Source organism: Macaca fascicularis, chromosome 1 (assembly GCF_037993035.2).
Source record: "Macaca fascicularis isolate 582-1 chromosome 1, T2T-MFA8v1.1".
In the NCBI taxonomy this organism is placed as follows: Eukaryota; Metazoa; Chordata; class Mammalia; order Primates; family Cercopithecidae; genus Macaca; species Macaca fascicularis.
Genome location: NC_088375.1, coordinates 169,140,396 through 169,165,893, shown reverse-complemented (window position 1 = coordinate 169,165,893; position 25,498 = coordinate 169,140,396). Strand labels below are relative to the sequence as shown.

At 39.4% G+C, this 25,498-nt stretch overlaps 1 protein-coding gene across 7 annotated transcripts in view; it reads left to right on the top strand.

The window, feature by feature from the left end:
* The first annotated feature begins 10,217 nt into the window (after positions 1-10,217).
* LEPR (leptin receptor) overlaps positions 10,218-25,498 on the top strand; it is a 97,999-nt gene continuing 82,718 nt past the window's right edge. For 4 of the 7 annotated variants that reach the window (XM_045369570.3, XM_005543142.5, XM_045369579.3 and 1 more), the window contains exon 1: positions 10,218-10,775. The gene's annotated coding sequence lies outside the window, so the exon portion shown is untranslated. Of the gene's footprint in view, positions 10,776-10,827; positions 11,148-25,498 lie in introns of those variants that run through there. The other 3 variants (XM_005543137.5, XM_074004616.1, XM_074004605.1) reach the window with 2 other exon arrangements.

The window sequence follows — 25,498 nt, the reverse complement described above, 5'->3', positions numbered from 1 at the left end:
TATAGATACAGTTTCATTTTTACTTTTGTACCCCAAGAATACCTTCTTAGAACTTCTTAGAAAAACATAAGGATAGCCTGAAGTATTTTAATGTCTAAGCCTTCTTGTTATTAGTATTTGTTTTTCTCAATTTGTGGCTTGACAATAGAGTGTTTATTTGTTCTGTATGTATTTGTTCCTCTTGTCTTTCTTTCATAAAATGCCCCTTTCATTCAAAAAGCATTTATGGAGCAACTATATTAGTAAAATATAGTATTGTATAATGAGCACTATAAAAACTGTGTGTCTTGGAGAATTTGGGTTAAATTATCTGGCTGGGCCTGGAGATAGCACTTTAGTAAGAGATATTTTGAATATCATGAAATTTAAAGAAAAAATTGCTAGCACTTAAGATAGTCAACTTCGTTAGTTGATATTAATTATCCTGTTAATTAAGCATTTTGAAACTCAGATTTTCCTTATTTGTTCTTCAATTTCCTTTCTAAAATTTTAAAGTACTTTTCTTTTATTGCTTATTAACTATTTGGTTTAACTTTAAATTGCTAAAACTTTTTGAGGAATGAAATGTATTCTATGGTTACCATTTGCATTTAATGTGTAAAATTGATTTTAGGCTTTCGTTAAGTCAACTTTTATACTCGAGGTTTAAAACTTTCCATTTCTGGCCGGGTGCAGTGGCTCACTCCGGTAATCCCAGCACTTTGAGAGGCTGAGGCGGGCGGATCACGAGGTCAGAAGATTGAGACCATCCTGGCTAACATGGTGAAACCCCGTCTCTATTAAAAATACAAAAAAATTAGCGAGGCATGGTGGCACACACCTGTAATCCCACCTACCTGGGAGGCTGAGGCAGGAGAATCACTTGAACCCAGGAGGTGGAGGTTGCAGTGAGCCGAGATCGCGCCACTGCACTCAAGCCTGGGCGAAAGAGTGAGACTCCGTCTCAAAAAAAAAACAAACAAAAAACCACTTTCCATTGCTAAATGTGTTTCCAGCTCAGCCAGAGATACTGGTTGCCATTTACTCAAATAAGCAGGCCTACTAATTATCTGCAAATGTCATGTCAAGTGACCCTCAAAATTAAACATCTTTATGTAAAAGGTTTTCTCTTCTAATGTTTACTTTGGTCTCAGAATCCATTATTTAATTAAACAGCTATATTGTTTATCCAGCTAATGCAACTCAGTACGTAAGAAGGCATTTACTTAAATCTAAGCATATACTTGAATTTTTATTACTATTAATTGTATTGGTGAATTCTTTTGTACCATACCATAACACCTTTCAAGTTTGCAAATACAGCTCTTTTGCTGTTAGCTGTAAGTGCCTCTGTACCCATTTCATAAAGACTCATCACCTGTTCTGAGACCTTGATTTTGCCACCCCATCACCCTTTTCCCTTCCAAAGGCAAGGGCAAATCAGAGCAATTGTAGCAACACAAAATCGCGAAAGAAAGACAAAGCTTCATGGTTCTCTTTAGACCATACTAACCGAGTAGTCTCAAATCTCTCTCATGAAATTTTAATGTTTTGAGTAATCTCCCATGGTTTTTAGATGGTAATAGTAAATGTCCTTTTACCTCTACCAGTTTGTTCCAGACTTCTTTGATATTACAAATGGGATACAGTGTATAAAGCTGGTCAAAGTCAAGAAAACTTTGGTAAATACTCCTGTAACTATAGATACTAGTGGTTCCTACAGGGCACTGGTACTCCAGACCTGAAAGATTTATACACAATCAATCTGAAAGTCAGGGCAGAGCAAATGCACCATAAGCTGTGAAGCTACTTAGTGGTTCTTTGCTTAACTGAGCTGGTAAAAGTCAGGGCATGTGTATATATGTTTAAGTGATAATCTGCATCAGCTAGTTTTCCTGCTTCAGATTTGCCAGTTCACCCTGACCATCTTGAAAATAAGTTGTCTCTGATCTCTGTCTGTATGTTACTTCTCTCCCCTTACCAATGGAGAACACATGTGGGCAAAGTAAGTAAAGCAATCACCACCTTTGGAGGGAAAAATTGGTCCTGTTCTATGGAGGGTGAATCAACTCTATTGTGGATAGTCAGTAACATTTTTACTCTCTAACTCATCATTTACACCCCAAATCTTTTTATATAAATGCTCTGAAGTTGTAGCTTCGAATAATAGTCTTTGATGTGTCTTAATCACCATCATTCCAGTCTAACTCATCTCCCATCCAATCCCATCCTATGACATCCCTGATGAACATAATTTAGCCTGTATTTAAAAATATCTATTATGAAGAGTGTAAAGGTAAACTGAGGCTGGAGCCAAACTGGGAATGAAGACACAAGGCAAACGGCAGTGAGAATAGCCTTTATTAGGGCTTGCGGGCGAGGTTCCTCAGTCCAAAGGTGCAGGCCGAGGAAGTCGCGCTGAGGGAGGAGGGTAGGGTCTTCTTACAGCCTGAGCGGTAGGGAAGCTGGTTGTGCAAACAGGGCCTGGGGAGTCTTGAAACTACTAGGGCAGGAGTTGAGTAAGGGTCACGAGGAAGGGGTCTTTGGAAACTGTTAACCGAAACTGCTGTTTACAAAGTTGTGGAATGCAGGTGAGCTGCAGGTCATGCGGGAGTGTGGTTGCCCAGCCAGACCCTGACGCATGTAAGTCTGCGGGTGTGTACAAGGGTGAAGGGAGTCTTTAACAAAAGGCCTGCTATGCCGGGTAACGCCGCCATGTTGGGCCTAGATTCCTGCCTAACAAAGAGTGCATTGTCTTACCAGAAAGCCCATTCCACTTCCAATAGTTGTGAGAATTAGAAAGTTATTCCTCAGATTTCGTTTAAACCTGGCTCCCTATTCATTCCACGCACTGACATTAGTTCAGTTTACAGGAGCTACATAGAATAGTCTACCATATTTTCCTCATTACCATCTTTCCAATATGTGAAGTGAACTATAATTCTTGCCTTCCTCCTAAATGTAGTTTTCTCCAATTTCATTTGGTGTGCCTATTAAAATGCAGAATCCTGTTTCCTCACCTGCAGAGGTTTTTGTTGATTGGGTTTCTGGTAGGCCTAGGATTTCTGTCTGTTTTGCAGTGTGATCTGTTTACATCTGAGTAGTTTTATCAGCCTGTTTCTTGTCTGTGGAATTTTGGAGGTCCAATAGCTTTCTTTTGTCTCGTACTTTATCCTTTAAATTTCAAGGTGGCAGTATTTCCACTGGTAAAAAATTCTCCAGAATCTTGTAGTTTTCCTGTGTGTATTAGAGAAATTCACCGCAGAAGAAAAGAAGCTTGTTTATAGATTTTTCCTAGATAATCTTGTCTCTATCTTGGGGGTCCAAGAAGGCCGAGGGGATCCATGGGTCACCTGTTTCATCTCTTTAAAGAGTCTTTTGTGTGACTGAATACTGATTTTTATCTTTCTGAGGTAATAGCAAAAGTGTTACCAACCACACTTTTGGCTTTTTCTCTACAACGCACTTTTCTGGCAATGAATCCTTAATTTCTGCTGAGAACATTTTAAGTCATCAAGTCCTGGCAACTTTTGGTTTCACTGTTCTTTCCCTAATTTTTATCTTTCCTTTTACATCTTACTATAATCAGCGAGAAACCAAAATGTGCCTTCAACACTGCTTGCAAATCTCCTCAGCTATATGCCCAGTTTCATTGTTTACAAATTCTGCTTTCCACATAACTGCAGGACACAATTCTGCCAAGCATTCTATCACTATATAACAAGTATCACCCTTCCTCCAGTTTCCAATAACACGTTTCTCATTTCCATCTGAGTCCTCAGTAGCAGCCATCTCTCTCTCTCTTTCTTTCTTTCTCTCTCTCTCTTTTCCTTCCTTCCTTCTCTCTCTCTCCTTTCTTCCCTCCTCTCTCTCTCCCTTCCCTCCCTCCCCCCTTCCTTCCTTCCTTCCTTCCTTCCTTCCTTTCTTCCTTCCTTCCTTCCTTCCTTCCTTCCTTCCTTCCTTCCTTCCTTCCGGGTCTCACTTTTTCACCCAGGCTGGAGTGCAGTGGTGTGATCTCAGTCTACTGCAACCTCCACCTCCCAGGTTCAAGCAATTCTCCCACCTCAGTCTCCCAAGTATCTGGGACTACAGGTGCACACCACCACACCCTGCTAAGTTTTGTATTTTCAGTAGAGACAGGGTTTTGCCATGTTCCCAGGCTGGTCCCAAACTCCTGGGTTCAAGTGATCTGCCCGCCTAGGTTTCCTAAAGTGCTGGGATCACAGGTGTGAGCCACTGCGTCTGGTCTCCAGCAGCCACTTTCATGTCTGTATTTCTACCAATAGCCTGTTAATAATGACTTAGGTATTCTCCAGGGCAATATATATTTTCTCTACCTTGCTTCTCACTTCCTTCTGAAGAAGCAGAGTTGTTAACATCCATATTTCTACTAAAAGTCTGTTTAAGATAGCCTTCTATCTTTCTATCTAAGCAGACTTTTAGTAGAAATATGGATTCTAACAACTCCACTTCCTCAGAAGGAAGTGAGAAGGTCTTGATCTGTTGCCCAGGCTGGAGTACAGTGGTGTGATCACAGCTCACTGCTGTTAACCGAAACTGTTAACCGAAACTGCTATTTACAAACTTGTGGAATGCAGGTGAGCTGCAGGTCATGCGGGAGTGTGGTTGCCCAGCCGGAACTCTGACGCATGTAAGTCTGCGGGTGTGTACAAGGGTGAAGGGAGTCTTTAACAAAAGGCCTGCTATGCCGGGTAACGGAATTAAAGACACACACACACTGCAGCCTTGACTTCTGAGTTTGAGCAATCCTCCCACCTCAGCCTCCCAAATAGCTAAGATTACAGGTCTGCCCTACCAAGCTTGGCTAATTTACAATTTATTTATTTATTTATTTATTTTGAGATGGAGTCTTACTCTGTTGCCCAGGCTGGAGTGCAGTGGCGTGATCTTGGCTCACTGCAACCTCCACCTCCTGGGTTCACACCATTCTCCTGCCTCAGCCTCCTGAGTAGCTGGGACTACAGGGGCCCGCCACCACACCCAGCTAATTTTGTTTTTGTATTCTTAGTAGAGACGGGGTTTCACCATGTTAGCCAGAATGGTCTCAATCTCTTGACCTCGTGATCTGCCTGCCTCGGCCTCCCAAAGTGCTGAGATTACAGGCATGAGCCACAGTGCCCAGCCAAAAAAATGTTTTTTAAATATAGGGTCTTGCTATGATGTCCAGGCTGGTCTTGAACTCCTGGCCTTAAGTGATGCTCCTGCCTTGGACTCCCAAGGTGTTGGGATTACAGGAGTGAGCCACCATGCCTGGACTTAACCAGTTTGCCCAGAGAATACCCACCAGTAGTGCCTGTAGCTGTAGCATTTACCCCAAGATAACTTTGCCAAGTAATATGCTTTTATTATTATTTTCGCATCCCTCCAGTATATTGACTTCAGAAACAAAAGACATCATTCTATTTATCACATTCTGTTTTTAGTAGTGGTATTTCCATTTACAAAATACAGTCATTCTCAATCCCTGAAAATGTCAAATCCTAGAAAATGTAGCAGTCCTATGGATGATGTTAACATTATTATTGAAGAGTTGTTTGCCAAGACCACCAGCTTGGTCGGGGAGACCCTAATCCAGCGGCGCTAGAGGAATTAAAGACACACACACAGAAATATCGCATGTGGAGTGGGAAAGTGGGGGTCTCACAGCCTTCAGAGCTGAGAGCCTCGAACAGAGATTTACCCACATATTTATTGACCGTAAGCCAGTGATAAGCATTGTTTCTATAGATTACAAATTAACTAAAAGTATTTCTTATGGGAAATAAAGGGATGGGCTGAAGTAAAGGGATGGGTTGGGCTAGTTATCTGCAGCATGAATATGTCCTTAAGGTACAGATCACTCATGCTATTGTTTGTGGTTTAAGAACCACCTTTAAGCGGTTTTCGGTCCTGGGTGGGCCCAGTGTTCCTTGCCCTCATTCCGGTAACCCACAACCTTCAGCGTGGGCGTCATGGCCATCACAAACATGTCACAGTGCTGCAGAGATTTTGCTTATGGCCAGTTTTGGGGCCAATTTATGGCCAGATTTGGGGGCCTGTTCCCAATAGTTGTTGGCTGAAGATTCATTTGATTAACCTGATTTTTCCATAATAGATGATTCTGATGATTCAGATGACTCTGGTGTTAGCTCTGTTTAGAAATAACTCCAAGAACAGTTTTTATATTTTATTTTCACATTGAAAATCAGTCAGACTTGCTTCAGCCTCAAAGAATGTGTCTAATGTAAAATTAAATGAGTGCTGGCAGTGAGCTGCACTTTTTTGTCCTAAATGGAAAAAGGGTTAAGGCCTTTTGTCTGATTGTAAACCCTTAAAACAGCCATCTGACTGAAAGGCTTGACAGAACCAGGCCCACCATGATTATCTAGGATAATCTGTTTTATGTATAGTCAACTGATGATGGACTTTAATGACATCTAGCAACTCCTGGATTAGTGTTTGATTATGTAATTGGGGACTGCAGCCTAGCCGTATTGATACATCAAAAAGACTGTCACAGTGTCTTCTATCACTTATTCCATTAACCAAAGCTGCCACCTCACATAACACAATAATTTATTTTTACTTTGTCATTTAGGTTTTAAAGGGATTTATTCTCAGAGATATGTTAGGAACCAAAATAGAAATAGTTCTATATCATTGGCTCATTGAACACAATAGTTCTTGAATTAGCGGTTGCAACTTACAAGTTGTAAATTGTTTTTCCATGAGGAGTTAAAAGTTTCATGTACATTAAATATAAATTTCTTTTGGCTGGAAATGGCATTGGTACTATTTAAATAGTCTATTGCTGGCTGGGCACGGTGGCTCACACCTGTAATCCCAGCACTTTGGGAGGCTGAGGCGGGCAGATCAATTGACATCAGGAGTTTGAGACCAGCCTGGTCAACATTGTGAAACCCCGTCTCTACTAAAAATACAAAAATTACGTGGGTGTGGTGGTGGGTGCCTGTAATTCCAGCTACTCGGGAGGCTTTTATATGCAGTTTTGAATGCAAATTTTTAAGATTTGTGTGGTAATTAGACATATAATCATAGTTATAATTATTATTTTATTCTGAAAAACTTTCCAAAAGACATTTAGGGTATCATGGCCAAGTTGAGTCACTGTTTTATTTAAAACTACAGTCAGTTCAACCACAAGCTTTTCTGAGTGTCTACTGTAGTGGACATATGTGCTTTTGTTTGTCAACTTCCCCATCAGTAAAAGCACCCTAATTTTATTTTGGGGTTCCACTTTCTCCCTGCATTCAGTAATTTGGTTAGGTTGAAACTCACCCTCCTCGTATCCCCCATTTTCCAGGTCAGGTGACATACTTGGGCAGTCATCATATTCCAACTCACTGCCCACACGACTGGTGCAGGGATGGACCTGTAACCCACGTAAGTCAATGAATGAGACCCGGTTTGGTAGTTATTAAGGTATAGGTTGATTGCTTAACAATGTAAGAGTGGAAGAATAGGAAGGAAAGTCAAAGAGAAAAGAGTTAAGCTGGGAAGAAAAGGGAGTCATTCAAATCATTATTTGTAAAGAGTTTCAAGAAGTGGCGTATCAACATTCTCAACTTAATAGTTGAGCAATGTTTATGTTTTTGAAACTAACAACTAAAATACTTGGATAAAATATTTCTCCTGATTTAAGTAACTATAATTTCAGTCATGATTCATTGTTCCCAGCAGGATCTGTATCTGTGTAAATGAGCATAGTATTGATTTTTTTTCAAAAGAGAGGATAGGTGATCTCATTAATTTCTTTTTCACATCAAAGCTTTCCTTTTAGGGTTTTTTTTTTTTTTTTTTTTTTTTTCCCCTTCTCTCAAGAGAATACTGAATGAGTCAGGGTGTTAATCTGCTTTGCTCTAGCAAATTCTATCTTCTTATTGTAGAGATGTTTTTCACTGTAGTAATAATTTGCTTAGCTGCTTGGTATTTACTCATGTATTCATTCACAGTTCTTTATCAGGCTTCAGGTATGTACCCAATATTGTGCCAGATGAAATGAGATTCAAAGGTGTCTCCTAGACTAGAATGTAAATTCTATAAGGACCCTCTCACTCGGAGCACAGTATTGGCACATTATCAAAAATCTATAGAGATGCATTTAGGATGCATTTCTGTAACAACGGTCACTTATGAGGTGCCATGCTTGCCCTTCAAGGATTGCCTGCAACGCAAACACAAGTTGAGGGTTTGAGCCTTTGTACTTGCTTCCTACAGGACAGTTATTCTTCAAAATGCCCAGGTTTAATGATATTTATTTTTATTTTTTATTATTTATTTACTTTTTTGAGACGGAGTCTCACTGTCACCAAGGCTGGAGTGCAGTGGTGCGATCTCGGTTCACTGCAACCTCTGCCTCCCGGGTTCAACTGATTCTCCTGCCTCAACCCTCCAAGTAGTTGAGATTACAGGTGTGCACCACCACACCCAGCTAATTTTTGTATTTTTAATGGAGATGGGGTTTCACCGTGTTGGTCAGGGTGGTCGTGAACTCCTGGGCTCAAGTGGTCTGCCCGCTTCAGTCTCCCAAAGTGCTAGGATTACAGGCCTGAGCCACCATGCCCAGCGATACTTATTTTTAGTAGTTCACAATGAAATAATTAATTATATTTAGTGCCAATACAATTTTAAATAATGATGCTGGAATGACACCCAATACCACAGTAGACAATGATTTTGATCTCTATTAGTTTACTAGTTATAGTGGGTTAAATGGTGACTTCCCACCAAAAATGTCCACATCCTAATTTCCGTAACCTGTGAACATGACCTTATTTGGAAAAAGGGTCTTTGCAGATGTAACTAAGTTAAGAATCTTGAGATGAGACCATCCTGAATTATCTGGTTGGTCCCTAAACCCAATGACAAATGTCCTTTACAAGAGAAAGAAGAGAAGAAGGCACAGACAAAGAGGAGAAGGCATGTGAAGATGAAGGCAGAGACTGGAGTTATGTGGTCACAAGCCAAGGAATTCCTGAAGCCACCAGAGGCAAGGAAGGATTTTCCCCTAGAGCCTTGGGAGCCAGTACAGACCTGCTGAAACCTTGATTTTGGAATTTTAGTCTCCAAAGCAATGAGAGAATACATCTCTGTCTGAGTGTCAAGTTTGTGGTAATTTGTTACAGCAGACCTAGGAAACTAATGTGTTAGTTAGTACTGATTATTTAATTAAAGACTCTTTTTGTATTGTTTTGTTTCCTAAATAATCTGGAGAAACCTACCTCAATTCTTGTCTCCATCCAATAGAGACACCTGTCTGTTTGTTGAGGTTTGGGGGAAATCCAAGGGTTAGTGTTTCTGCGTTATTTTTTGCCTACCACAGATAGTGGTGAAAGCCCATTTAGTACACAAATATGACATTTCTGAATAAAGTGACTTCAACAACTGGTCTGGAGCTCCAAGTGCTATTCAAAAAAGTGACATTGGTCCTGAGATGCGATTCCTATGAAGGAGAAGTTCCATTTGCGAAGTTACAGCAAGGTTCCTTCCATAACGCACAGCAGCTGGGCCAGGGAGCCGGGAGACCTTGCTTCTGGCCTACCCATCTGTGGGCTACTTCCCGTAACTCACTTTCCCTGTGTGCCTTGAATGCTTCCTCCTATGAGGCCATTAGTCAAATTAAGTAGAGGCCTTTAAAAATTAGCCATCCATCCAATCTAGAGAATGTCCGCTACGTTTCATTCTTTCTCCCTTACCCTGTTGGTTTCCTTCATATCACCCAGTCCTGATAATAACTGTATGAATACGTGCTTATGTGTCTGTCCTTCCATCCCTAACTCTAAGTTCAAGGAACACTATAACTGCACCTAGCATATTGTCTGGCACATAGTACCTCCTCAATAAAGATGTATTTAATACATAGACAAATAATGAATGAACATTTTGAGTGGAGGGCCGGAAAATGTTTATTTACTTTGGAGTTGGAATCAGACTGTCCAAGGATACTTTCAAAAATAAATTGCTACGTCAAACATTTAATTTCAGGATTGAAAGAGTGGTGGACATATAGCTCAATCCCCTCCAAACACCCCCACCCACCAGATGCGCAAATGCCCTCTTCAGCCTTCCTCACAAGCATGACGAAGATGCTGGTGGAAGCATCCCTGGTATCAGGAAACTCATGACCTCACTTGTTTTGATCTTTTCCATTGAGCTTTCTTTTCCCACTCCTCCCACTTATTGCAACCTTAATTGTAGCATTTTACACACCTGCTGCTGCAGAGTTCTGGAAGTCTGGGGTTGGGAGGATCAGGGGAAACCCACTGCCTATCTCAAGCCTGCAGCCACCGACGCAGGGGTGACTGCCAGGGAACTCGCGGCGCCGCGTGCTTGCTAGGTTCGCCTGGGCTCTCGGCCTCTCTGCGGGCAGGGGGTCCTCCCTCCCTAGCGCCGGGTCTCTCCTCCCGCGGGCCCGCGGCCACCCGCAGCGGCATTCCCCGCCGTTGCCCCCGGCCACCTGCGCGGCCTCCCTAACAGCTCGAGTCGGCTCCTCCCGCTCAGGGGCGGCTGTGGAGGGCGCGGGGCTCGCGCGGGCGGCCACCCGACTCTTCCCTCCCTTCTCCCCACCCCAGCCCGCTCCTGCTCAGCCCCACCTCCCCACGCACTCGGCTGCCCTCCTCTCTCCTGAGACTTGTCCCGCACCTTGGGCGAGGAGTTCGGAGCGGCCCCATCGCAGAGCCCACGGCCGGCCGAGCGCGCGCGACGCAGGTGCCTGAGCCCCGGCGCCGCCGCCATCTCTGCCTTCGGTCGAGTTGGACCCCCGGATCCGGATCGAGGTGGGACCCGCTTCCCTCTCCGGCACCTTCTATTGCCACCTCTTCCCGCTCCGGGTAGCTCGAGAATGGGGCTTTGGGACGCGCGTGGCAGACGCGGAGCTCCGCGGGCCGCTTAGGGACCAGGAGTCCGGGGCAGCTTAGCGGGACCACCAGAGGGGTCAGCGTCCGGCGGGCGGCGGGGGTGGGGTGGGTGCGGCGCCGGGCGACTCTCGGCTCCCGCGGGGCGAGGAAGATCTGGGCGCAAGGCTGAGAGCAGCCGGCCGCGCCTGGCGCGAACCTGCCCAGGACCACCGAGAGAGCATGCCACCCCGCCAACTTCTTTTCCAGGGTTCCTGCCTACTTTGGAAACTGAAGGGACTGCCACCTAAAACAGTAAGCCCTGGGGCCCTGAAGAGGATTTACTGGTTCGAATGACAAGAGAAAAAATAATTGTGCTGTAGGGATGGTTTAGACCTAAGCTTTTGTTTCCCACCTCCCCCCATTCCCTGCAAGCAAATTAAACAGCAGCAGCAGCAGCAAAACCCCAAATCCAATCCCAACCAAACCACTTACTGAAAGGGATTTGTAGTGGTGAGAAAGAGACCCAACTAAGGAATCATTTGGAAACCCCAGGTGCGGTGCCATTTAAAAACTGGCTATTTCTGGTGTTATTTCTAGGACTTGTGTTTGCAGACAGATTAGAATTCTGGGCTCTTGTCAGCCTAATGGAGTTCTTTGTACTGAAGGGTTGCCTCGGGTGTCCTCTGTTAACATTTATTTCTGTAAGTATTAAAGTATATTGAAACAAATACCCTTTCACGGCTCTGGACTTGGAATCCGAAAATCTGAGTTTTGGTATGATTTCCTGTTTATTATTTATGACACTGTGGTTAGTTTAACCTCAGTGGGCCTCAGTTTCCTCATTTTTTCAAGTTAGAGGGTTGGATTAAGATAATTTCTGAGGGCCTTTTGAGAATATCTAAGGTATGCCCTAGAATAAAAAAGTAAAATTCCTTAACTCTTTAATTTGTTACAAACATTGCTAGTTTCATAATTTCATGAAATAAAAACAATCTGTGTTAATCTTGGCATTAGTTTATATGCATTTATAACTTAGGCTTTTAGGATTTTCCAACCAAAAGGTGCAGAGAAAAACATTTATAAAGAGCTCAGAAACATATAGATTTATATGAACATTTACACCTCTCATATTACCTTAAGTAATCTTTAAGCTAGTATTTGCAACACTGCAACAAAAGTACATGACTTTAGCATAGCACGTTTTCTCTTTAAGTATTGTCCATCTGGAGGAAATAAAAATGTATTTGGAGGAAAACAAACATTGCCCCTTTCCTATCAATTATTGTTCTTGAACAGTGCTCGCTACTTTTTAGCATAAAGTTGTGGGCAGAACGTTAAAAAATTGGTTTCAGGTCACTTCTGAGCCGCTCTGAAATTAAGCACAATAGCAGAGATGCCAATTTTAGTAATGCAGTTAGTTGCCTTGGAATGAATCCCAGAAAATAGCAGAGATTAAACAGATAAACCAGAAATTAGGAATGGACACACACACACACACAAGTTGTACAGTGAGTATGTACTGTGAAGGGTTGGTGTACTTTGTACTTTTCTTTTTGATTAAAAGAAAATGTCGGGTTGTTTTAGCAGGCAGAGAATGTTAGAGTAGCTTTTGTTGCTACTTCTAATGTTTTATCAGCAATGTTTTCAAGATTATTTGAAACTTAGTTATCACTAGTAAGGACAGGTTTAAGAATATTTCTGCCTCTTTTCGGTGGCTTGGATTCAAAATAACAAAACAATCTTTTCTCACCCACATGTGCTTTGTGTGCAATTTGGGAGAGTGAAATGGATTTGAAGTACTCTTTTATGAGCATATTTTGACTTATTTTCAGTGCCTTTTTGCCTTTGGGCTGGAAATGTCATAAGTTATTCAGGCATTTATCTTCCCTCATATTCTCTGGCGAAGTAGGGATAGTCATCTCCGTTGAAACAGATGCTCAGAGATTTAAGTAAATTGCTTGTCGAATGAACAGGGAATCGTAGAACTCAAATATACCCTAGTTGCTAGTCATTTGGAAAACAACTGAAACTGGATGGATCCAACAGCTCACGGCCCACAGCCAACTCATTCATGGCTTGGGAGTGTCATCAGGGTTGGCAGAGGCTCTGTTCCTCCTTTGTAATGTGGGGACTTACTCTCTCACCAATTTACTGAGAAAAAAGTAATCTCTTCACACTTAGATCACTACTATAGGACCAAATGGTGTGTATTTGTGAAGTGCAATATTTCCGGGAGGTCTTGGAAATAAATACTAAAAGTATCCAGGAAAAAAAAAAAAAAAACTGTCGGCAGATATTGTACTGCATTTTTCATACTGAAAGCCAAACACACCCACTTAAAGAGTATGTCCTGTGGAGTTAAAAATGAATAAAAAGGCTTATAGTCTGCTCTAATTCTTAATACTTTATGTGATTTACAAATTCCAGTTTTAATTAAATCAGAAAGTTGCAAATGTTCACCTACTGACCAGACTCAGTACATACAACCTTTTGGAGTTGCTATTCACATACGATCTGCTTATAGTTTGGAATATTCCTTATCAAACATGTTTTTTGTTTTTTGGTAGAGATGGGGTCTTCCTGTGTTGCCCAGGCTGATTTAATACTTTCTGTGACTTAATAGTGATATTACCTGTTATCTTCACACATAATCTTATTAATATTTAAAACATTTTAAACTACAAATCTTACATAACTATAAATAAAATATTTAAAAAATGTGAACTGTAACGAATATAGGGAGAAACATATAAAACAAATTTAATGGTTGACAGATAATATGATAAATCATTATAACAGGTAATTATTTTTTTATTTTTATTTTTTATTTTTTGAGATGGAGTTTCACTCTTGTTGCCCAGGCTGGAGTGCCATGGCACCATCTCAGCTCACCACAACCTCTGCCTCCTGGGTTCAAGCAATTCTTCTGCCTCAGTCTTCTGAGTAGCTGAGATTACAGGCATGCGCCACCACGCCCCGGCTAATTTTATATTTTTAATAGAGACTCGGTTTCTCCATGTTGGTCAGGCTGGTCTCAAACTCCCAACCTCAGGTGACTCACCTGCCTCGGCCTCCCAAAGTGCTGAGATTACAGGCGTGAGCCACTGCGCCCGGCCATATAACAGGTAATTATAAGGCAAATTTCTCACTACTCACCACCCCTCAAAAAAGAACATTGCAAACATCCCAAAACTTCTTGTTTGTTCCTTCTTCATCACAAATCTAATTTACCCTTTTTAAAAGTTATTTATTTATTTATTTATTTAGAGATGGAGTCTCGCTCTGTTCGCCCAGGTTGGAGTGCAGTGGTACGATCCCAGCTCACTGCAACCTCTGCCTCCTGGGTTCAAGTGATCTCCTGCCTCAGCCTCCCAAGTAGCTGGTATTACAGGTGTGTGCCACCACACCCGGCTATGGTTTTTTTTTTTTTTTTTTTGTATTTTTAGTAGAGATGGGGTTTCTCCGTGTTAGCCAGGATGGTCTCAATCTCCTGACCTCATGGTCCGCCTGCCTTGGCCTCTCAAAGTGCTGGGATTACAGGTGTAAGCCACCATGCCTGGCCCAAAAAAAGTTTTATATGATTATAGTAGGCATTCATTCATAGATTATTTTGCTTAACATGTTTGTGAGATTAAGGGATTTCTTCTCTTTCCTTTAAAACAACATTTTTTGAAAGAGTTGTCTCGGTCTGGCATGGTGGCTCATGCCTGTAATCCTAGCACTTTCAGAGGCTGAGTCGGGTGGATCACAAGGTCAGGAGTTCAAGACCAGCCTAGCCAAGATGGTGAAATCCCGTCTCTACTAAAAATACAAAAAAATTTTACGGGCCTGGTGGCAGGCACCTGTAATACCAGCTACTCAGGAGGCTGAGGCAGAGAATTGATTGAACCTGGGAGATGGAGGTTGCAGTGAGCCAAGATCGCACCACTGCACTCCAGCCTGGGAGACAAGTGAGATTCTGTCTCAAAAAAAAAAAAAAAAAAAAAGTTATCTCTTTTCCCTGTCTCCAATTATTCTCTTCACACTGTTAAAAAACTCATTCCTATTAATCTTTTGTTTTCAATATTGTGCTAAAACTACATCAAGGTCTACTACTGTCAAGTTCACCAATGATATTACCTTTGCTCATCCAATAGTCAGTTGTCAGTGCTCATTTTACTTCACTACTGGTAGCATTGTCACGGTTATTACTCTGCTCCTTGAAACAGTCCCTTACTGACTTCCAGGACAACATGCATTGCTGATTTTCTTCCTTCTTCACTGGCTGCTCCTTTCTGTCTCCTGTGCTAGCCTCTCCTCTTCTCTTAGAGGTTTTAACCTTGGAGTACCTTAAGGTGTAGCTCGTTTCTCTCCATGCTTTTTGATGATTTCATGCAATCTGTCTGTGTGTGTGTTGATGATTCCGAAAGTGATAGCTCAAGCCTTGACTCTTCCCTCTGGACTTCAGATCTTTATATCCAGCTGTCTACTGAGCATTTCCATTTGGATGTCTAGTAGGCATCTCCAGTTCAAATTTTCCAAATGGAATCTTCATCTTTCCCAAACCTGCACTATTTGCAGTCTCCCTCATCTCCATCTTTCAAGTTAATGAGGCCCCAAACCTTGGGGTCATCTTTGATTCCTCCTATTCTTTCATACCTCATTTGTAATGTGTTGGGGAATTCTCTGTGCTCTATCTTCAAAACAAATCCAGAATACAATGACTTCTCATTACTTCCATGGCTCTGTTACAGTAAAGGGGTCCCGATCCAGACCCCAGGAGAGGGTTCTTGGATCTCGTGCAAGAAAGAATTCAGGGAGATTAGGTAGAGTAAAATGAAAATAAGTTTATTTGGAAAGTAAAGGAATAAAAGAATAGCTACTCCACAGACAGAGCAGCCCCAAGGTCTGCTGGTTGCCCATTTTTATGACTATTTCTTGATGATATACTGAACAAGGGGTGGATTATTCATGCCTCCTCTTTTCAGACCATATTGGGTAATTTCCTGACATCGCCATGGCATCTGTAAACTGTCATGGCGCTGGTGGGAGTGTAGTAGTGGGGATGACTAGAAGTCACTCTCATTGTCATCTTGATTTTGGTGGGTTTTGGCCATCTTCTTTACTGCAACCTGTTTTATCAGTAAGGTCTTTATGACCTGTATCTTGTCCTGACCTCCTATCTCATCCTGTGACCTAGAATGCCTTAACTGGGAATGCAGCCCAGTAGGTCTCAGCCTCATTTTACCCAGCCCCTACTCAAGATGGAATTGCTCTGGTTCAAACGCCAGTGACAGCTCCCACCCTAGTACAAGATTCCATCAACTCTCATGTGGGTTATTGCAAGGACCTCCAAACTGTTCTCCCTGCTTTTACCTTTTGCCCTCTTCAATACATTCTCAAAATAGCAATCAGAGCTCTCCTCTTATAATGTGTGTCAGATCATGTCACTTTTCTGCTCCAAACTCTCCATAGATTTCTGGTTCACATAGAGTAAAAACCAAAGTCCTTAGGATAACTTCCAAGGCCCTACCTGATCATTCTGCCTGCCACTTTACCTATCTAGTCTCATTTCCTACTATTCTTCCTTTCACTTTACTCAGTCCAGCCACACTGGGCTCCTTGCTATTTCTTGACTGTGTTAGAAAGCAACTTTTCATTTTAGCTTTCCCTGCCTTGAATGCTTGTCCTCCCAATTTCCACATGGTTTGCCTTGTTACTGTCACTTCTTTTAAGTTTTTGTTCAGATGTCTCCTTTTCAATGAGGCCTACTCTGATTACAGTATTTAAAATTGCATATCTTCTTACCTTGTAATATATTATTTTTCCTTTCCTTTCCTTTCCTTTCCTTTCATTTCTTTTTCTCTCCTCTCCTCTCCTCTGTGTCTCCCGATAGCATATTTTTATCTTATAAAATACTGTATGACTTCTTAATTATCTTTTTTTTTTCTGTCCCATTTCCACTAGAATGTAAACTCCACAAGGGCAGAATTTTGTCCTGTTTTGCTCACTATTATGTCCCTAGTGTGTGAAATAGGGCCTAACAGGTAAGAGGTGCTCAATACTTTTTTTGGTAATTGAATGCTATTGTTTGTTCATTTTTATTGCTGGATATATTCAATTGTATAAATGTAACACATTAATTTAAAAAATGAATTCTGATTATGCATATTTAGTTTCCTTCCTTTCTTCTTCCCTCACCCATTACTTCTTCCTTCCTGCCTTCCTCCCTTCCTTCCTTTTGCCACTATAAATAAAGCAGCTATGATCCATCTACAAGTGTGCTGGTATACAGGAGTTTCTTTAGAGCATAAAACCAGTAGACAAATTATGGGCTAGCAGGACTTGTAGACTTCAACTTTATTAGATAATGCCACACATTTTTAGTGTGGATTCACCAATTTTCATTCCTGTTTTTATTGCTCTACACCAGATGGACAAACTTCGTATTGCCAGAACATTTAATTTTTTGCCGTCTGATGGGTATTATCTCATTAATATTTACTACTTTAATTATTGGAGAAAGTGAGCCTGGTGTCTGTGAGAATGGGTTAGGTTACGCTGCAGTAACAAATAATCTTCAAATCCCATGGGCTTAATGCAATTCTTCATTGATGCAAAGTCTCCTATGGACTAAGACAACTCTCTGGGACAATTTCTCCATGTAATAACTTGGAAGTCTAAGTTCAGGGAAACTCCATTATTTTGTAACTGTAACAATTTGGAACATGGAACTTTCCCATTTGGTGTGGTAGGGGAAAGGAGAGCATGGACACCTGTGAGCCATCTTTAAATGCTTCCATCTGAAAGTGACATGAATTATTTTCAAATGCTAAACATAAGTGTTTAATATAGTCACATCATAATATGACTCCGTAATTTGATTCCTAGGTATATACCTAAGACAGATGAAAATATACATCCACACAAAAAATTGCACAGAAGTTTTAGTAGCAACATTCTTCGTAATAACCAAAAACTAGAAACTACCCAAATGCTCCTACACTGATGAATGGATAAACAAACTGAGGTATATCCATACAATGGAATATTACTAGGCAATGAAAAGGAATGAAGTGCTGATAAATGCTACAACATGGATGATCCTTGAAAACGTTATGCTAAGAGAAGGAAGCCAGTTACTAAAGACCCCCAAGATTTTATTTATGTGAACTGTTCAGAATAGGCAAGTCCATAAACACAGAAAGTAGATCAGTGGTTGCCAGGGATGGAGGAAGCTGGTGAAAGGGGAGCGACTGCTAATGAGGAAGAGGTGCATTTTAGGGTGATGATAATATTTTGAAATTAGACAGTGGTGATGATTGCATCACTCTGTTAGCATACAGTCACTCTGTTAATTTACTAAACCTAGTGAATTGTATGCTATAAAAGAGTGAACTTTATATATATGAATAATAGACCTATAAAACTGTTATTTTAAAAAATACTTTAAAAATTAAGCATATTTCTATATGCCATCAAGAAACAGAAAATGAAATTTTAAAAAAATGCATCATTTAAAATAATTTCAAAAGCATGAAGTTCCTGTGAAAAACATCTAACAAGATGTTCAGGGACTTTTATGGAAAAAATCAGACAAGGTTTACATCTCATGTTAGAGTAGAACTCAGTATATAGAGACAGATAGTCATACATTTTAGGACTGAATAATTAGAGGATATCCATTTCCTTTTCATTGTTATAGACTAAAAACAGTCTCAATAGGATCTCTGTTAAATTCCTAACAATTTTTTTGGAACTTGACAAGCTGATTCTAAAATATATATGGAAAGTCAAAACCCAAAGAATGCTAAAGCACTCTTGAAAAAGATGCAAAATGGGAGAATTTGTGCTATCAGATAGCAAGACTCATTTTAAATCTGTAGTAATTAAGACAATGTTTCTTTATTATTTCTTTTTCCCTTCATTTTCTTTAATTTTTTCTGTTCTAACTGCTTAAGTGAATGTTCTATTAAATGTTTTATTCTAACTGATTATAAAGGAATGATAGCACATTAATTTTCAGCCTTTCTTCTTTTTGAAAAGTATTATTTATGGCTTTGAGCTGCCTTCTACATACTTCTTTATCTGTGTGAAATAAGTTTTGAGATACTGTTTTCACTAAGATCAGTTTAAAATATGTTCTGATTTTTATATTTCTTTTTGCCCAGTTATTAACTTAAAAGTATTTTTCTGGTTAATTGAAACTTTAATCAATTTGGAGTAAGCTTCTTGATTTCTAATGTTTCTTTTTGCATTAAAGCAAAAAGTATGATGTATGATATTGATATAACTCCACCAGCTTTCTTTTGTTCAGTAAGTGCATGTTAAATCTTTTTTCTATCCTTTGCTTTCAGATTTCTACATACTTATTTTAAATGTGTCTCTGTGTCCTATATCATTTTTCTGTCATTCTGCATTCAACCTTTCTATATTCTTATGTTTTAGCTGTGTCTGTAGTAAACAGCATTTATTTCTTAAGGTATTTTAAATTCAATGTCTTTCCACTGGAGAATTTTGTCAGTTTACATTTAATACAATTACTAATATATTTAGACTTGTATTTACTGTTCTGCTTTCTGTATTTGATCATAATTCTGGTTATTTTCTTTTTTATTTCCACATTTTAGGTTGATTATTTTTTATCACTTCAAATTTTCTTTCACTACTTTAAAAGTTATACACTCTATTTCTATTGTTCAGTAACTACTGTTACCATATGAATCCTTAAGTTATCAAAGTTGAAAATGAATACACTTTGAGCAGTAATGAATACAGGAAAACACAGAGGCCTTAGCTTACTTTAACTTCATTTAATGCTCTCTTGCTTTATATTACGAGCATCTTGAATGCCATTTGTTTATTCAAATATTTACTGAGAGCTTACTCGGGGCTAAGCATTATTCTAGATAGTGAACAAAATAGATGAGCATCCCTGTGCTTGTAAGACATAACAGAGTGCAAACAATAAAGTTAATAGAGTAAATTATACCATATACTAGAAGGTAATAAGTATATGGAAAAAAAAAATAGAGCAAGGCAAAAGAGATTAGGAGTGCTGGGAGAGGGAGAAAGAGAATGAATGAGAGTGAGTGCACATAAGTACAAGTGAAAGTGAGTGAGTGTGCCCTACCTTTGGAACAATACTGTCTATAAAGTTCGTGGGGACATATAATTGTTTTATCTGTTTTCACTAGAATAACAGCTAAAAGGTTTGAGCCAAATAGAGTGTCTCAGGTGCTTCTATAATGGTATCATCGTAGGCTTTAAAAACGTGAAAAACTCATGTTTAAGAACAGCTGTTACCAACTATCTGTTTTGTGAAGGTGGAGGACAACTTAGTTTTTTTCAGAATTAATTATATTTTCTCGTTGTAACTTTAGCAGCTCTTATTTGGGCATCTAAACATATACGAATTAAGAAACTGTAAAGTGAGATAATCAAATAATTAGATTTCTGTGCACACCAACAGAATTTCTAAACCAAAGTGGTTTGTGTTTAGGAGATGAAAGAGATGATAAATCATACACACACATAGATAAACACACATATTGTATCTACGTGTGTGCGTGTGTGTGTATAAACACAGAGAGAAAACATACTGGCACACACATAAGCACCCATTAATTGTAGTTGCTGTTATATTAGTAAGATGTTATCTCTTAGAATTATGGCATACTTATCATATTAGACCTATCCAGGAGGTAGCTGGGTATTTCTCTAGTGACCTGGTGTCTTGCAACAACACTGCTAGTCATGGGACTGATTTGGGGGAGAAAATATTTTTTTAAGACAGTGTCTCGCTCTGTCACCCATTCTGAAGTGCAGTGGCACGATCAAAGCTCACTGCAGCCTCAGTCTCTGGGTTCAAGCTGCCCTCCCGCCTCTGTGTCCCCATTGCATGCTACCACACCTGGCTAATTTTGTCAAATTTTTAGTAGAGACGAAGTCTTGCTATGTTATCTAGGGTGTTCTCAAACTCCTGAACTCAAGTGATCCTCCCACTTTGGCCTCCCAAAGCATAGGGATTACAGGTGTGAACCATCGTGCCAGGCCGGGAGAAAAGTTTTGTTGACAGAACAAACAGGATGCAAAGAAACAATCTAAAAAATAGTAATTTAGGCAAGTGGCTTCTTGGTCTTTTGACTAACTGGATTCTAAACTTGTAAATCAATTCTTATTGTATCAATAAGAGTTCTTATTGGCATTTACCGATAGCTGATGTTTGTTTCTACTGACCATAGGTTTGGTGGGAATCTCATTTACTAATACCTATAATGTGCTTCATATTCCTCTGCATTTTTGAGGGGCAATTAAATGTCCACTCTATGGAATCTTTTATAATTTCCCAATCATAACTAATTACTCTGATTTCTCCTAATTACCCTTCTTACTAGGTAGTTGTAATTCTTCAAGTCTAAGACAACATGGATTTTTAAGCTACACCACTGATATAGTTTGGATAATTGTCCCCTCCAAATCTCATGTTGAAATTTGATTCCCAGTGTTAGAGGTGAACCCTGAAGAGGGAGGTGTTTAGGTCATGGAGCAGATCCCCAAAGAGTGGCTTGGTGACATCATCACATTAATGAGCATGTTCTTACTCTACTAGTTCCTGTGAGCACTGATTTTTAAAAAGAGCTTGGCTCCTCCCTCCTCTCTCTTGCTTCCATGCTGTCACCATGTGATCTCTGCATGCTGGCATCCTTTCCCCTCTCCTTTGCCTGCATGATGAGTGGAAGCAACGTGAGGCCCTCACCAGATGCAATACAGGTGCCAATGCCATGCTTCTTGTATCGCCTGTGGAACCATGAACCAAGAAATCTTTTTTCTTCATAAATTACCCAGCCTCAGGTTTTCCTTTATTGCAACATGAATGAACACAGATAACCATCATTTTTGTATCAGTAAAAAGAAAAAGCTCTGCCTATTTAACTGTTTTACAGTACTTTTTATCATTTAAAAATTTATACTTAGGTAGCTCACTTAGAATTATATACATAAACATTTTTATCTAAATCATATCATTGTCATAAGGTAAGTATAAATCAAAGATTTTGGTTAAGGGATTCTTATTCATATTCAAAATCTGTTTTTTTTTTTTTCCAAGTTGCTTTTGATCTCAGAACCGTTGATGTAAATATTTTCCCAAACAGTATCATACTCTGGGCTATCAAGAATATTTGTGATACAGCAATTCATAAAAGAATGCCTCACTATTGTTTCTGGGATTTTCTTCCAAACTGGTTCATTTTGCTAATTTCGATGCTGGCTTTTAACTGATCTTGTAAGATGTCAATATAGGGTTTTTTGGAGTTTATATTCTTTCCTCAAATGGTCTTTAAATAGTTTGTTGACCAAAATATTGATGGGTTAAAATAGTCCGGTTGGTCATTAAGAAAGTGCCCCAGTTTGGATGTATGCAATCAATAACAACTAGATCACAGCTGCTATCAGGCCATCGGGAATTGTAAGATGCTGTAAATTTTAACAATGATCCTGATGCCAGAGGTGTTAAAATATTGTGAATCTTAAAACAGAAGACGTATAATACTACCCTCTTCCTTTGTATTTCTTGTAATTCAACTAAAAATCTCACCTTTCGTTGGCCCCTAGGACTTTGTTAGTAGCTATTTTCTCTGAAATCCCATAGTACTTTATTTAATGAAAGGAACTAAATAATAATTTGGGGTGAAAATAATCCATGTACATGGTTAAAAAAACGTATTTGAATATAAAGCAGTAGCCCTCTGTCCTGCTACCTCCACTAAGGGGTACAACCTGACCCTGGGAACAACTAGTTTGAACCATTTCTGGTTTTAGTCCTTCTTCCCCTACGGCTAAATTGTATGTTTATACTGCCTGCTTTTTTTTTTTTTCCATTTATCATTCAAGCAGATACCATAGAAGATAATTTAGCCTACTCATTTCACCTTCTTCCTTTCTTTGCTCTTCCACGTATAATTATATTAATTTTATGAGTTCCTTTATTACATTTGTCATTTCCACCACGATATTTGTTCCGTTAACTACAGATAGTTTCTCTTGACCCCCTCCTTCATGAGATTGGGATATTTCACCCTTTGTCCTCTCACCATCTCTCCTTGTATATTATACCACTTAAATCTGACAACTGTATGGTGAGAGTATTGATAATATTTTAGGTTTAGTATTTGTAATTAAATTTTATATTTTTGTCTATTCGTTGACCCTAAAAGTTGAATTAATAAATAGCATTAAAGTTATTATGACCCTGTAAATGTTGTTTACTGCAGAATCAAGAAGTATTCTACAGTTACATTTCATTCAGTATGGCTTCTGAGCCACCCAAAGAAGAATGTTTCTAGAATCAAGGTTAAGAGGATTCTTTCTTTCAAATGGATTATTTAATTCTAGCATTTGTTAAAAATTTGCCATATTTTCTTTTCATTCATATTTACATTGTGAATTTTTGTAAAGCTTTTTCAAATTACCTTTATTTTTTCTTATTGGGAAAGCATATGTAGGCCTCCCTGGTTTCATCCTTAATAATTTTCAACTTTTTACTTTACTTTTTTGAACGCATTTTCTTCTCTTTTTGTTTTTTTGAAGTCCACTGACTCATATTCTAGTGGCTTCAAATTTGAATTATGACTTCCTTTTTCCTTGGTGTTTATTCTGTGTTTTTATTTTATTTTCAAGTTTTTTTCTGGCTTCAGGATTATATTATGTGTCAGGTTGCCTACCATCTCCACCTTCCACCTTGCCATCTCCTTTTGGGGGCCATAAACACTACAGCTGCTATCTGGACTAGTCATTTGAAAGTTTGCAGAGCCAGCAAACTTGTTTGTAACCACGATTTCCTGAATGTGCTTTTGTCCTTTTTGGTTTTCTCCTCATTTTGCTAGAATACTTTATAAGGTACTTCTGGCAAAGAAATTCATACTATATAAATTTTGTAAGCCATTACATTACTAAAAATATATTTGTTTCTCTCTGATACTTCTTTGACTGGACATAAAGTTCTAAATTGAAAAGAATTTTCTATAAGTCAGTTGCTGGATTATTTTCTAGTATTCGGTGTTTCTAGTATTCGGGATGAAACATTTGTTTCCATTCTGTTTCTTACTCCTTTGGTGATTTTTTTTTTCTTCTCTGGAATCTTTTCTTACATTCTTTTTTTTTCTTTGTTGTTTGGTAATTTCTTAATTACATGTTTGGGAATAGAATCTGTTTCCATTCTTTCTTCTTGGAACCTGGTAGCCATATTTTACACTTTGAACACTTGTGCCTTTTATCTCTGGGAAATATGCCTTTTATCTCTCGTGCCTTTTGTCTCTGGGAACACTTGTGCCTTTTATCTCTGGGAAATTTTCTTTTTTGTGTGATTATTTTCTCCTTTCTATTCTTTTTTTCTGGAAGTACTGTCAGTTGGATTTGGGTCTCTTGGATTTATTTTTAAATGACTTCTTTTTCTTAAACATTTATTTCCTTTTTTTTTTTTTTTTTTTGCCTTTGGGGGGAATTGTTAATTATGCATTTTTTTTAAAACCACTGAAATTTTTTTTTTTTGCACTATGCATGTAATTTTCCAAAGCTCTTTCTTGCTCACATTATTCCTTTGTTATTTTATGGATCCAAAACTTTCTGAAATGTCTCTGCCGACACTCATTAAAGATTTGTTAAAGCTTTTTATTATTATTTTTTCTTTAATTTATCCCTGTGTCCCTTGTGGTTAGTTTCCTTTTTACTTTCTTTTTATAAAAGAAAAATTTAACACAATGCTAAAGACTTTCTTCATGTCTTTATGTCTCCATTCAGCATGGCTGTTAAATGAAGAAACAGGAAGAATGTGACTTCTGTGCATATGGGCAGTGTTTATCAACTGATAGGCTTTATGTTAGGCACTCAATCAAAGAGCTGCCATTTATACTAAAGGCCTGTCGCCTAAATGTCAGGGCTTTACCATACCGGTGCCAAGCTTACATGAAAAGCTCAAGTTGTTCTCAAATAACTTGTACTTTTTCCTCCTTTAACGTATAAGAGTATATAGTATAGTTTTTTAATTGTCTTTGGCCATTTGACACCTTTGAATACTTTGCTCGTGTTTGAGGAATTCCCACTTAATAACCCCTGTTTTCCCAAGCTTCCTGGCAGTCTGCATGTAGAGTGTGAAGTAGACTCCATCAATTAGAGGCATTTGTGCCGATTTTAGATCAGAAGTGTGAGACATGAAAGAGCAAATGAGCTCCCAGGAACTCAGAGGTAGTAGGCACTGAGGTTTCAGTCATAACATGCAGTAAGTATCCTGGTATAGTGCAGGGCTGGCTTCTCTAGAGCAATTCTACATGGGAGTTTGGGTGTGGTCTTGGCTGTGTGCTTTTCTAGCCTGGTTGTCAGGCACTCACTGAGGTTCTGAGAGCTACCCAGTAAACTTTAATAAATTTCTTTCCTGCTTAGACTAGTCAAAGTTCATTTCAGTTGTTTGTTAGTCACTCTCCTGACAGTTACATAGAGCTAGTTTAGTTGCTGTGCATTGTTTGTGAGGAGGTGAACTACATATGCAGATATTACACATGCAGACCAAAATGGCCTCTCCCTTTAGCCCCACCTCACCCTCTTGCCCTTGTCATTTAGAATATCTGCAGGTTTGTTTCCTCATGTTGACAGCCTATTCTCCAAATATCCTATGTAGTCACTTCCTT